Here is a 12,483-nt window from a genome sequence, read left to right on the forward strand (position 1 = left end):
CAGGTCAAGTGCTAAGTTAGTGTTTCATGTCATGTACTATTATAGGTTTCCATTAAGGTTTCCTCTCTTATCTTTCTCTCTAAGTTTCCTAGGTGTGAATGCAAGAGAAATGAAAATGTTTTCAATTATGCTAGGTGACTAGGATGGGAAGGGTAAGTTAATGCATTCCCTAGATTAGAGAGAGAAATAATTATATTCATAAGAAACCATAACTCTATGATCAAGTGTTCCATTAAGGACATGATATGGGTAGAATGAAGAGATTTTGGGCATATCTAGAGAAAATGACAGTGAAGAACACAAGGACCGACGTTAAAGAACATGGTGCAAAATGTGAGAAAAAGCTAGAAGAAAAATCAATTGATTTTGACATAAATGGTGAAGCATATGGTTAAAGGTGGAAAAGACCAAAATTGATCTCAGATTGATGATGCAAATCACATCTACATGTCCACATCCAAAGTTTAAATGATCACATCATCACAAGAAGTCAAATAAGCTCTAAAGTCCAAGTTGCAAGGATGCAAAACAATCATGATAATAGGATAGCACATCTTTGCTAATGTTAAGGTTAAATGTCAAATTTAAGTTGTGAAGAGGTGACAATATTTTGATCACAAGGTCATAGGCAATATCAAGCTTAAGGAAATTTAAGTTGTGAACCAACGATTAAGGACCATGCAGTTAAAGTCTAGGCTATCACATTGTTGCTGGTAGTTAAAGGCTATCACATTGTCACAAGGTTTTAGGGGTACTTAAATTATTTTGTCACAAAGTCACAAAAAAATACACCAGTCATCCAAGATAGTGATTGCAACATTGTAACTTGTGTTCCATATGATGAAAGTTAAGTTACAAAGCTGCGAAAGGTGATCTGGGTAGTTAAGTGTGAAGCTTTTGCAACATCGCTAGATTCAAAAGTGAGTTGAAGTCTATAGTTATGAGGTAGTGCAAGGAGTAATAGTAACATTAAAACAATTTGTCACTCCATCGCATGGTATAAAATGTTATGTGTCTAGAGGTTGTGAGGTTGCGAAGGAAGGGAACAATTAAATTCAAATGGCTATTGTAATGCCATAGGTTAAAAGACATTCAAGAGATTTCATGTTACAAAGATATGAGATGAAATAACAGTTAGTGATCACAACATCACATATAGTAATACAATTAAAGGATTCTAAGTTGCAAAGATGTGAATAGTAACCCATATCATTAACATATCTTGACTGCACAACAAAGATTAGATCAATGACTCTGATGAATTTTAGACCTAAATGTCGAAGGATAAAGGTTTTGGAGAAAGTATCTGGAATAATGATACATGTCCACACTCAAATCCATTTTGGGCCCCTCTTTGGTTTCCAAGCAATGTCAAATGATGCATCATCCTAGATGTTAGATCTTAAAAGATCAATGCCTATCACTTTCTCACTTTATAAAGTTACATGAGAAATAACCAAAGTGAGAATGCAAGCATTCGACAGGTGTCTTAATGGGATCATAATTAATGGTCTCTTGAGATAAAGTAAAGGAAAGACATCATGCTAAAGGGTTTAAGATCAAAAAAAATTAAAAGCACCACGTGTTAGGAGAAGGTAAAGGCATTTTCTTTGTCAATACATGAAGACTTAATCACGATCACCCATTAGGAAATAAGGAAAGATATATTGACAATGGTAATTTTAACTTGGGTGTATGTTAGAATATGAAGATGCAATTGATGGTGCCAAAGACCTTCTACAAAGCCAAAGAGGAATATGAACCATTTTTTGAGGAATTTCTATGGTAACTAGAGATTGCAAAGGTTGAGATAGATGTCAGGTATTTGAAGGAACATCAAGATGATAAAACTAAACACATGGGATGTTATTAAAATGATTATTTGTGTTTGCAAATGAAAATTAAATAGTCTTTCTCCCTCTATCTCCGAAATTCATAATCGTAATAGATGACTATTGATTTCTAAATGATTCAAGTGCTCTATTAATGTAACTACTGAATCTATAATTGGCCTACAACCCTAAGAGGGGGCCTATATATGTAATTTTCTAAGTTAATAGAAAGGATCATAAAAAGTACTAGTGGGCAAACCCCTATAGCTGGGACTACTTGTTGGAAATATTCAAGACTATGCTAAGTTACTGAGAGCAGAGAGGAAAAGTAGTAACTTCTAGAACTTTAACAATTTCAATTCTTAATCCAATGAATCAATTAGCACTTGATTCATCAAATCTAATCTAATTGCATGCTTGAGAAACTAAGAACATGAAAGCATTCATAACACTTGAACACATAGATTTGGTGACCCAGAAACCTTCCAAATAGAAAGTAAAATTGAGGTGGGGATGATACCAAAGAAATTTAGTAGTGCAGCATAAAGTTGGCCTATTGAGGCTTACATTGATCACTTCTGATGATTTTCCCTATTAGGAGAAAATAGGATTGCTAGGTCCACCTTGTGAGAGGATTTACAAACATAAAATGAAGTATGCACTCGGTAAAGAGATTTATGAAAGACTGTTAGGTCTACCTTGTTAAAGGATTTTGACTAATTCACCTATTAGGATGGAGTAGTAGATCTCTGACTTGCAATTGAGTTTGTTGATAGGGATTTCTTACTGTACTTTCTATGATAGATTTGTCTCTACTACTCCTTATATTGTTATGATTTTTATGATTCTTTATCTACTGCATTCATATCTTGAAATTTTTGCATCCACATTCACATTACAATACATACGATCACATTCACATTCTTACACATTGGATATGATACAATACATTACATATATATACCAATCCAAATTACAAAATTAAAAAATTAGTCATGACACAAGTTAACACAAATATTACAAAGTTGGCCCAGATGAAGATACTTGGGTTCTAAAGACTAACTCGGTGAGGTTTTGATACTTGACATCCACTATCAATGCTTAGCATCATCATGCACTCAGTAGACATAGAAGGTCACTCCATACTGATCACTTTCAAGTAGTCTTTAACTCAGTCTACACATATTGTGCAACTCAAAAAACATTGAACTACTTGGTTAGCATATAACTTGGTTAATAGTGGCTTTACATCATATTAACTATGAACTCAGTAGATACTGCAATGCTCAATTAACATTGGCTTCACATCACATGAACTACGAACTCAGTAACCACTGATAAACTTGATATACACTGAAATGCATGGTTTGAACTACTAAACTTCATACTGACTAAATCTGCTCGGTAACCACTGGGATTGGTCCAAAAGACTCAGTAGCAACTATAGAACTTGGTTGCTACTAAATTACACGGCAAACACTATAAACTATTCAATGAGCTCGATAGCTATTGATAATCAAATAAGTGTGTGTTACTAATAAAAAACTTGACTGATATGTCAAAGATCTCCCCCTTTGGCATTAGTGACAAAAACACTTATTAGCTCAAAACTAAATACCTTTTATTCATCACCATGTGATACTAGCTCAGTAGAGCATACTATATATATATGTATATATATATTTGAGATTTTTCAAAATATATCTTTGTAAGTATATAAAATATACTATAAATCCTTTTCTATATACAAAATGTCTTACTGGTAGAAGTTCTCCACCATAGCATATTTCTCCCCATACTATGTGTCTCTCTATATACATGTCTTTCTTTTCTTCAATATAACTTTCCTCTTATATACATATGAAATTTCTCCCCCTTTTTGATAGTAATGCCAAAGATTTATTCTAACTTAATTATATAGAGACACCAAAATGGGATAAGAATTCAGAGTGTACCTTGAGGGTGATTGCCAAGGCTTTATCCCAATTTTCTTGCAAGACCTTACATGTATGAATTGCAATTTGCACCTCTACTGATAGTTCAATCATGTGATCTGTAATAGAGAAGATGTTATCATGGATCAAGGTCTTTGAATATACAATGTGTTTCTACATAACATCCATGATTGGAAGGATCATATTTTTTATGTCAATCAATGTTGAATGTATCCTTGCTTCTTCTCTTAGAAATTCAACTTGCATGTTTGACAAAAATCTAATCTTCTTGAAATGTGCAAAGCTTGAACTGGGGTCAAGTTGCAGTTGTTGAGCACTTACTGTAAGATCTATATCAACTTTGGACAATTTTTCCTTTACTTCCTTTATATACTCAGTGACATCACATAGTTTTCCAAAAAGTGATCACATTTGAATAGGATGCCTCAAGATTGACCAAAATTATTGAAAGCTTAACTTGATAAATGTCTATTTGCTGAGCAATGTGCTCCAACACTTTATTGTTAAATTTCTTTTCAACCTTTTCAACTAGCTTATCTTGACCTTCAGTGTCCTCATTGAATTTTTGGACTACTCCTACCTGATACAAAATAGGTTGAGAAGAATCAACCTCAATTCCTATTGCCTTGGTCAAAATATTCTTGGCATCATCTATTATCTTATACCCTTTGTCTCTCTCCTCTCTTAATCTTTGTTGTTTAGCCTTTTTCTGGAGGAGTTCACCAAATATGTGCATTTGGTCTGTAGAAAGATTGTAAATATCCCATTTGGGAATTACTATTTCCTCATCCAAATGTATGTCTTCCTCTATCTCTTTTCCTTTCCCCAAATATTTTGTACTCAGTTGAACCTTAGGCTCAACTATCCTTGCACTTATTGCTTTTGTACCTAGAATGGAAACAATAGTAGACATACTTGGATTTTTAGTAAAAACTGATACTATACTGACTGATGGAATACTTATAGAGATGCTTGAAGAATCCAAAATTGATTAAGTCAAAATTGTAGAATCCAAAACTAAAGTAGACAAAACTAGAGAGCTTACTATGGATGTACTCAAAACTAAAGAAGTTAAAATTGGAGAAGTGAAGACTAAAGAAATCAATTTGGTAGATGAAGAAGGAGTCTATAGCTTGGTAGATGAAGTGGAAGTCACTTCTATCAATGATATGCTAAGCTGAGTTGGGGCAAAGAGCGATTGAACATTTGATGTGTCAATAGTAGTCACAACCACACTTGCTAAAGCTGTCTCCATACTTGATATAGTCAATGGTTTACTCAGGTAGTGAGGAAGTGAGACAATGACTGCTATAGCTATCTTGGCTGGGTCACTCTCCTCATCATCTTCCTTTTCTTCCTTGGTATCTTCTGGACCTTGATCCTCTTCATCTTCCTCATTATCAAAATGAGTCACTTCTTCAACATTTTCTTCCTCATCCTTCTCCTTACCTTCTTCTTCATCAAAATCCTTTACTTCAATTGGAAGTTCAATTTTTTTATGGAGATGATAAATATTTTTCCAAGTATTTGTAGCATTTTTAACAACATGTTCTATGTCCTTGATCAAAACCAAACAAGTATTAAACCTTAGAGTCAATTTTTCTTCATTTTTCTTTAAAGACTCTTTCACCTCAACATCTGATATACTCAGTTGTAACTACCTTAGGGTTTGTGCATATATGTCTTTGACCATTTGCATAGCAAAATCCCATCTTGACTTTATCTTCTCTAGCAATTCACTAGAGACTAGAGAAACAATCTAGTCTGGTGAGTACTTCCACTTACCCCTTTTGTGTTCCTAGGGGTCCTAGAACCTCTAGGGACATATGTCATCATGTAATGGGTCGAAGGGGGTCATAGGTCAACCTATGATCCCCTTTGACATATAAGAATGATTCTAATATGTCCCCAAGGGTCCTAAGACACCTAGGGACATATGTTGTCATTTAATAGGTCAAAGGGGGTCATAGGTCAACCTATGACCTCCTTTGACCCATATGAACCTATCTTGGAAGGTGGGTGGAGGTTTGTTGAATACAATATCACTTCCTTTCTTTTGTAACCTCCTTGTAAAGATTGCAGTGGATGACTTTGTAGGCTTGGTGATGATCACATGCCCTTTTTCTTCAAAGTTTCTTCTTCATTCTCATATTCTTCCTCATCATCTACTTCTTTCACATCCTCACCTTTTTCCTAGATTAACAAGAGAGGTGCACTTGATTTCAGCTTTGCTATCCTTCTCTTTCCTTTGTTAGTCGCCTGTGGGAGCTTTATTTCTAGCTCAATTTTGGCCTTAGCTTCTTCATAAGTTCCAAAATAAGGGGCCTTGGGATCAATAGGTTCATTGACAAGGGCTTCAATGATGTCCTTTGTCTCATCAATATTCACCTCATAGCCAAGAGGTTTCACCCACACAACTCTAGGCTTAATTGCCTGGATATTTACCTTGTCACTATCCACCATGAAGCACACATCATCCTTGTAGTCTTCAACTAACTTCTTCAGTATCCTAAACCTATTGTTCATTTTCTCTTTGAACACACTGAAGTAGTTGTCCATGATACTAGCATAGTTCTCACCCATTTCTACAATATATTCATTTATTTGGTAAAGCCACATCTTTTCTCCAGACTACGGTGCCTTTAGAAGGGAAGAACTTTTGAGCATAAAAGACTAAATAGGTTAACAATGAACCAAATTTACATGGGTTATTCTTTCATTTTCTAATACTTTCCATGTTTTTATTGAATTGACCCAATAATAGGTCAACCGGTCATAAGATAGGTTGTTTTAAACCATTTTATATGCCAAATCCATGGCTTCACATGACACACTATTAAGATAGCTTGAACTATATATCTTATGCATAATAACATGAATCACAAATTTCAATTCTACATCTGTAACACTCCTTATTTTCATACCTCTGCCATCCCATTCGGCTAGGATTTTCTTCTCCAGTTTTGCTCGACCTAGGGTTTTCATTGTTTTAGCTTTGGCAAGCATGGGAAGGCCAGTGATTCGATGTATCATCTTCTTTGTTATTAGAATTGGCTGCTCTAACCACAACTTCCCATTATGCAACCAACTAAGGATAAACCTAATCCATTTAATTTGAAATTCTTGGGGCATATGGGGAATATGTGTCAATCATTTTGCTTCCAAGTGCTGATGCTTGTGTTTTAGGGTCCCATCAACACATTACTGACCTAGGGCATCATCCATCTCTAGAGTACCAATTTATTGAATAGCATATTCACCATGAGTATGAATGTCATTTACAAGAAGTACCTTAGGAGGGATTTGGGATTGTGCTCCACTTGGGTCTAGGTTTTTAGTAATTGTGGGCATGAGTTTGAAATCTGGTGCTTTCCATTCAACTCCTCAAGCCAACATGTCATACCCTTTCTTGACCTTGCTATTGTTGGCTGGCATTTTTGCTCGGTAGCTTGAGAGAACTTCGAAAAACTTTTGCAAGAAATTCACTCAAGTTAATTTGATCGCACTGAAAATAGCTCTTTGCAATAGCACTGAAAAATTCATGGTAAGAAATGAATTTTATTCCATGCCTTTTGATAAAACTTTGCCATTAATGCTTGGTACAGAGGTAGATAAGTTGACAGACTATCATCCACTATATGACATTGATTACTACATGACATCTCTATGATTTGGTAACCATAATTACCTTTGTTACTCCTGACCTTGCTTGATAGAGTCTATGACCTGACCTTACTTGGTAGAGAAGGTAACTCTGTAATAACTGATACCAATCTTGCTCAGTGATCCCTTTGTATCTTGTATATGAATTTGGATCTTTTCCACCTTTCAATTGGAACTGATTTCATATGTCTTCTTTGATAGCCTAGTTCCAATTCTTCCTTGAGAACATAATTAGGAATGGTAGAGTCACCCAATTATTGAGTGACTTGACCATCATTGCTTGGACTAGTATCCTTGGTAGACTTAGTAATCCATGGCTATCTCATATACTTTTGGATGTTATCTGATTTTGTTTTCTTCTCATCTTCAATTCTACCAGTATTCATATAGTTCTAGGCAAGATGACCAAGTTCTGTACAAATGAAACATATTTTAGTGGTATCTCTTTTCCTCATATGATGTTTAACAAAATTCATACCAATGTGTCCAAATTCCCCATAGTAATGACATCTACAATAGGTATTGTAATCCCAACCAAATATTGCTTTCACAATCTATTCTGCAGGATTCATTGTCCTTGTTTTTCACTCTGATGCCTTGTGTCCTTATTTCTTACATTTATGAAAGTTGCCTTCACTTGGTTTCTCTTTGCATTTATTAGCCCTGTGACCATGCTGATTGCAATTGTAGCATTTTTCATTGAATTTTGCTTTTCCATTGCTCCAACATTTGTTTGATGTATGACCTATCTTATCACAGTGATTGCAAGTAGGTCTTTGATTCTTTTGAGAACCTTATTTGGAGGATTCACCTTCTTCTTTGTATCCAATTCCTACTTTACCTTTTTTCCTATAAAGGTTTTTCTCATTCAGTTGATCCATGTCTACTTGATATTTCATCATTCTTTCATTGATTTGCTTCTTAATGTTTAGGTCATTTATCAATCTTTCATTGATTTTTCTTTCATATCTCAGATCATTTTTTTTCTATCATTGATTTGTCTTTTAGAATTTAGATCATTCCTCATTCTTTCATTTTCAAATCTAAGACTCATGATTTCATCATTTGCATTAAGAGCTGATCAATAAGGTCTGTTTGTTGAAGGGATTGGTTCTAGATTTTATTGTTCCTTCCATCCATCTCTTCTTTTATCTTGTTTCTATATTCCAAGACTTCACATAACCTTACTGACTAAATTTCTTGAATTGGGAAATGACCATTTCTAGATCTAACTTTTTATTGGCAATAGCTTTGTCAAGTCTAAATATCTCCATATCCTTGATCTTTGCACAAGCAGTTAAACTTTCTCCTAAGAACCACAAAGCTCTAATACCAATTGTTGGAAATATTCAAGACTATGCTAAGTTATTGAGAAGGGAGGGATGAATTAGTAACTTCTAAAACTTTAATAATTTCAATTCTTAATCCAATGAATCAATTAGCACTTAGCTAATCACATCTGATCTAATTGCATGTATGAGAAACTAAGAACATGAAAGCATTCATAACACTTAAACACATAGATTTGGTGACCCAGAAACCTTCCAAATAGAAAGTAAAATTGGGGTGGAGATGATACCCACAAACTTTAGTACTACAACATAAAGTTGGCTTGTTAAGGCTTACATTGATCAGTTTTGATGATCTGCCCTATTAGGAGAAAATAGGATTGCTAGGTTCACCTTGTAAGAGGATTTACAAACATACAATGAAGTATACACTTGGTAAAGAGATTTATGTAAGATTTTTAGGTCTACCTTGTTAAAGGATTTTGACTGGTTCTCCTATTAGGATGAAGTAGTAGATCTTTGAATTGCAATTGAGTTTGCTGATAGAGATTCCTTAGTGTATGATCACCTTTCTATGATAGATATGTCTCTAATGCTCCTTATACTATTATGACCTTTATAATTCTTTATTTGCTGCATTCATATCTTGAACTTTTCACATCCACATTTGTATTACAATACATACACTCACATTAGCATTCTTACACATTAGATATGATACTATATATTACATATATATACCAATCCAAATTAAAAAAATTACAAAGTTGACCATGACACAAGTTAACACAAATATTACAAACTCAGCCCACATGAAGATACTCAAGTTCTAAAGACTGACTTGGTGAGGTTCTAATACTTGACATCTACTGTCAATGCTTGGGATCGTCATGCACTTAGTAGACATAGAATCTCAGTCCATATTGACCACTTTCAAGTAGTCTTTAACTCCATCTACACTAGTGACTCAGTAGACATTGTGCAACTTGGAAAAAACTGAATCACTTGGTTAGCATAAAGTAACTCGGTTAACACTGGCTTTGCATCACATGAACTGTAAACTCGATAGATACTGCAATGCTCGATTAACTTTGGCTTCACATCACATGAACTAAAAACTTGGTAACGACTAATAAACTTGGTATACACTAAAATACATAGTTTGAACTACTAAACTTCAGACTGACTGAATCTGCTCAGGTGCCATTGGGATTGGTCCAAAAGACTCGATAGCAACTGTAGAACTTGGTGGCTACTAAATTACATGGAAAACACTGTAAACTATTCAATGAGCTTAGTAGCTATACACAATCTAAATAAGTGTGTGTCACTAATAACAAACTTGATTGATATGTCAACACCACTATGTGAGACTCTAAGTCCATTTCTAGTTTTGATTTTCATTTAGTTGAAGTATAGTGTATGGAATGAATGTGCTAATGTTGAAATTTGAAAGAATGGAAATGAACTTAGTTTTGTTTCCTTCATTCAATAGATTGTATGTTTTACTTTCTTCAGCATAAGCAATCCCATTTTTTCTTTGTATTGTACATCATGGTCTATATGTTTAGAATAGTTTGTGCATAAGGAAGCTAGAAACTATTGTGTAGAGTAGCTGAGAGATAGACAATTCGGGTATTGTCAAAACATTACCTGACTGTGTAATCCAAGAATTAATTATTTCACCATTTCTTCCTTTCTTCCTACTATCATAGATAGTTATGCATATTTTCATTCCTTACATCTAGGTTGTAATAGATTGCATGTTGTGAGTAATCCCCCTTTCAACTGCCTAGGTTGTTTAAAGTGTTGAACAACTTGGTTTTTACCTCATCTGCTCTCTGGTTAAGAGCATACCCCCAAAACCTAAAAAACATAATTCATTGCATATCTTGCATTCACAAGGGAGCTATATCTTTCAATTTAGGGGTCTTTGATAGATTACTACATTGACCCATTCTATTGTTAACTTCTTTGTTTTCCATAAGCCATTGGGCAGTCTAAGAGTCAAGTATAAACCAAAATATCAAGGAAGACAAATTGTTGACCAACACAAAGACATAGATGTTGACATTTTTTCTCTTTTGTAACTATGTTGTATATCCAATTTTTTTTGAGACACGTGTCTATTCCTTCTAGCCTGAAGCTTGTTGCAATCTTTGTCTTATTAAAAATATATATTAAAAAAAACTTGATAAATAAACATTAGCAAACTTGAAATAAATATAATTTTTATCTTAGTAAATTTAGGAATTGATTTTAATCATGGGGTAAAAATTTATTTTTTACTTAAGCTGATACTTAAATTTATTATAAGGAAAATGATGGAAATATTCCATCACTTGTTAGCAAACTCTGAAATAGAAATTGAAAACCCACATGCAACTTAACTATGTGCTTTCAATAAACTGAAAATCATGTGCTTGTATCTTTTTTTCCTTATGCTATTTATGTTTGGAATTTTTTTTTGGGTTGACTAGATTGTTGACCAAGTTATAGGATGTCTACCAGAGGCTTGGGGGGGGTTTGTGAGTGTGGTATCATGTTGACTCGATCTTGATCATTATTGCTCAACCATGTATGTGATGGTATGCTTATGATGAGTATGTTTGTTTTGTTAGTTACTATGTTTTTCAGTGTCTTTGTGAAATAGCGAGATGTATGCTATGAGATACTTGAATAACCATTATGAGTCATTGATCAGTATTGTTGGATTACTTTCAGTTGCTCGTCGAGAATTGATGGATATTTTGATTTATCTTGTTGCTTTCCAGTTGCTCATAGAGAACTGATGTGATTACTATGATTATCTTTATGATGCTTTCCAGTCACTTGTATAGGACTAAGGTGATTTTTCTATGATTATGTGATTTGTGACTTCATGAGCTTAGGGTAGGTTATCTTTATGCAATGTCGGGAAGTGGCTTGCAATGGGGGCCGAGGACCCTAAGTGGTCCTGGGGGTAACCCATTGTAAGTTGTTTAATAAGTGATAACTTTACACTTAATACTAACTTAAATGAACCTAATAAGAGATAATTGGATGTTCTCGCCCATGCCATGAGTGCTAATACAGACTAGGATGGGAGTAGAGAGAACGCTTGGTTATGACCTTGCATTCCGTAGTATGCCTTGTCAGTGTGAGAGGATACTAGTGGCCGCATGGATCACTAGGGACCTGGGAGTCCTAAGGGATTGCTTGGGTAACTCCAAATGTGATTTGTGCGATGACACTTTCCCACTTACATAGTACCTCTGGGTCTAGATGTGAATCTATGTGTTGGAACCTTTGAGTTAGTTTACTTTTAGGATATCCTGGACTTAGAGAGTTCTTGTGTCATGTGATTTGATATCCTGTTTGGGACTTGAGACTATCTCCTTAGCGCGGTGGGAGTGGATCATTTAGGTTCCACATGGTCGGGTGGTAGTGCTTTTTTTTACTCTTACCATTGAGATCCGTCCGAGACACCATGGCTGGGGTATCCTTGTTGGCATATACCTTCATTTTGTTCATGGATCATTATGATAGATGGTTATATTATATGTTGGATGTTGTATCATTTTATGATGGATGTATATCTTTTGATGTATGGATGTATTATGTATGGAGGATGGTTTCATTTATTTTATTGCACATGTATCATGGATCCAAAGAGGATGATGTATATCTATCTTTACTTATGTATATTCTTTTAAGCCTTTCATACCCTGTGACTTGTACAGTGGATGAATGAGCATTCTGAAT

At 34.6% G+C, this 12,483-nt stretch overlaps 1 protein-coding gene across 2 annotated transcripts in view; it reads right to left on the minus strand.

The window, feature by feature from the left end:
- LOC149580707 (MLO-like protein 1) overlaps positions 1-12,483 on the minus strand; it is a 406,166-nt gene that overhangs the window by 16,320 nt on the left and 377,363 nt on the right. The window lies entirely within an intron of this gene.

Source organism: Cupressus sempervirens, chromosome 1, assembly GCF_028749045.1.
Source record: "Cupressus sempervirens isolate cs-2001-9-10 chromosome 1, ASM2874904v1, whole genome shotgun sequence".
Lineage (NCBI taxonomy): Eukaryota > Viridiplantae > Streptophyta > Pinopsida > Cupressales > Cupressaceae > Cupressus > Cupressus sempervirens.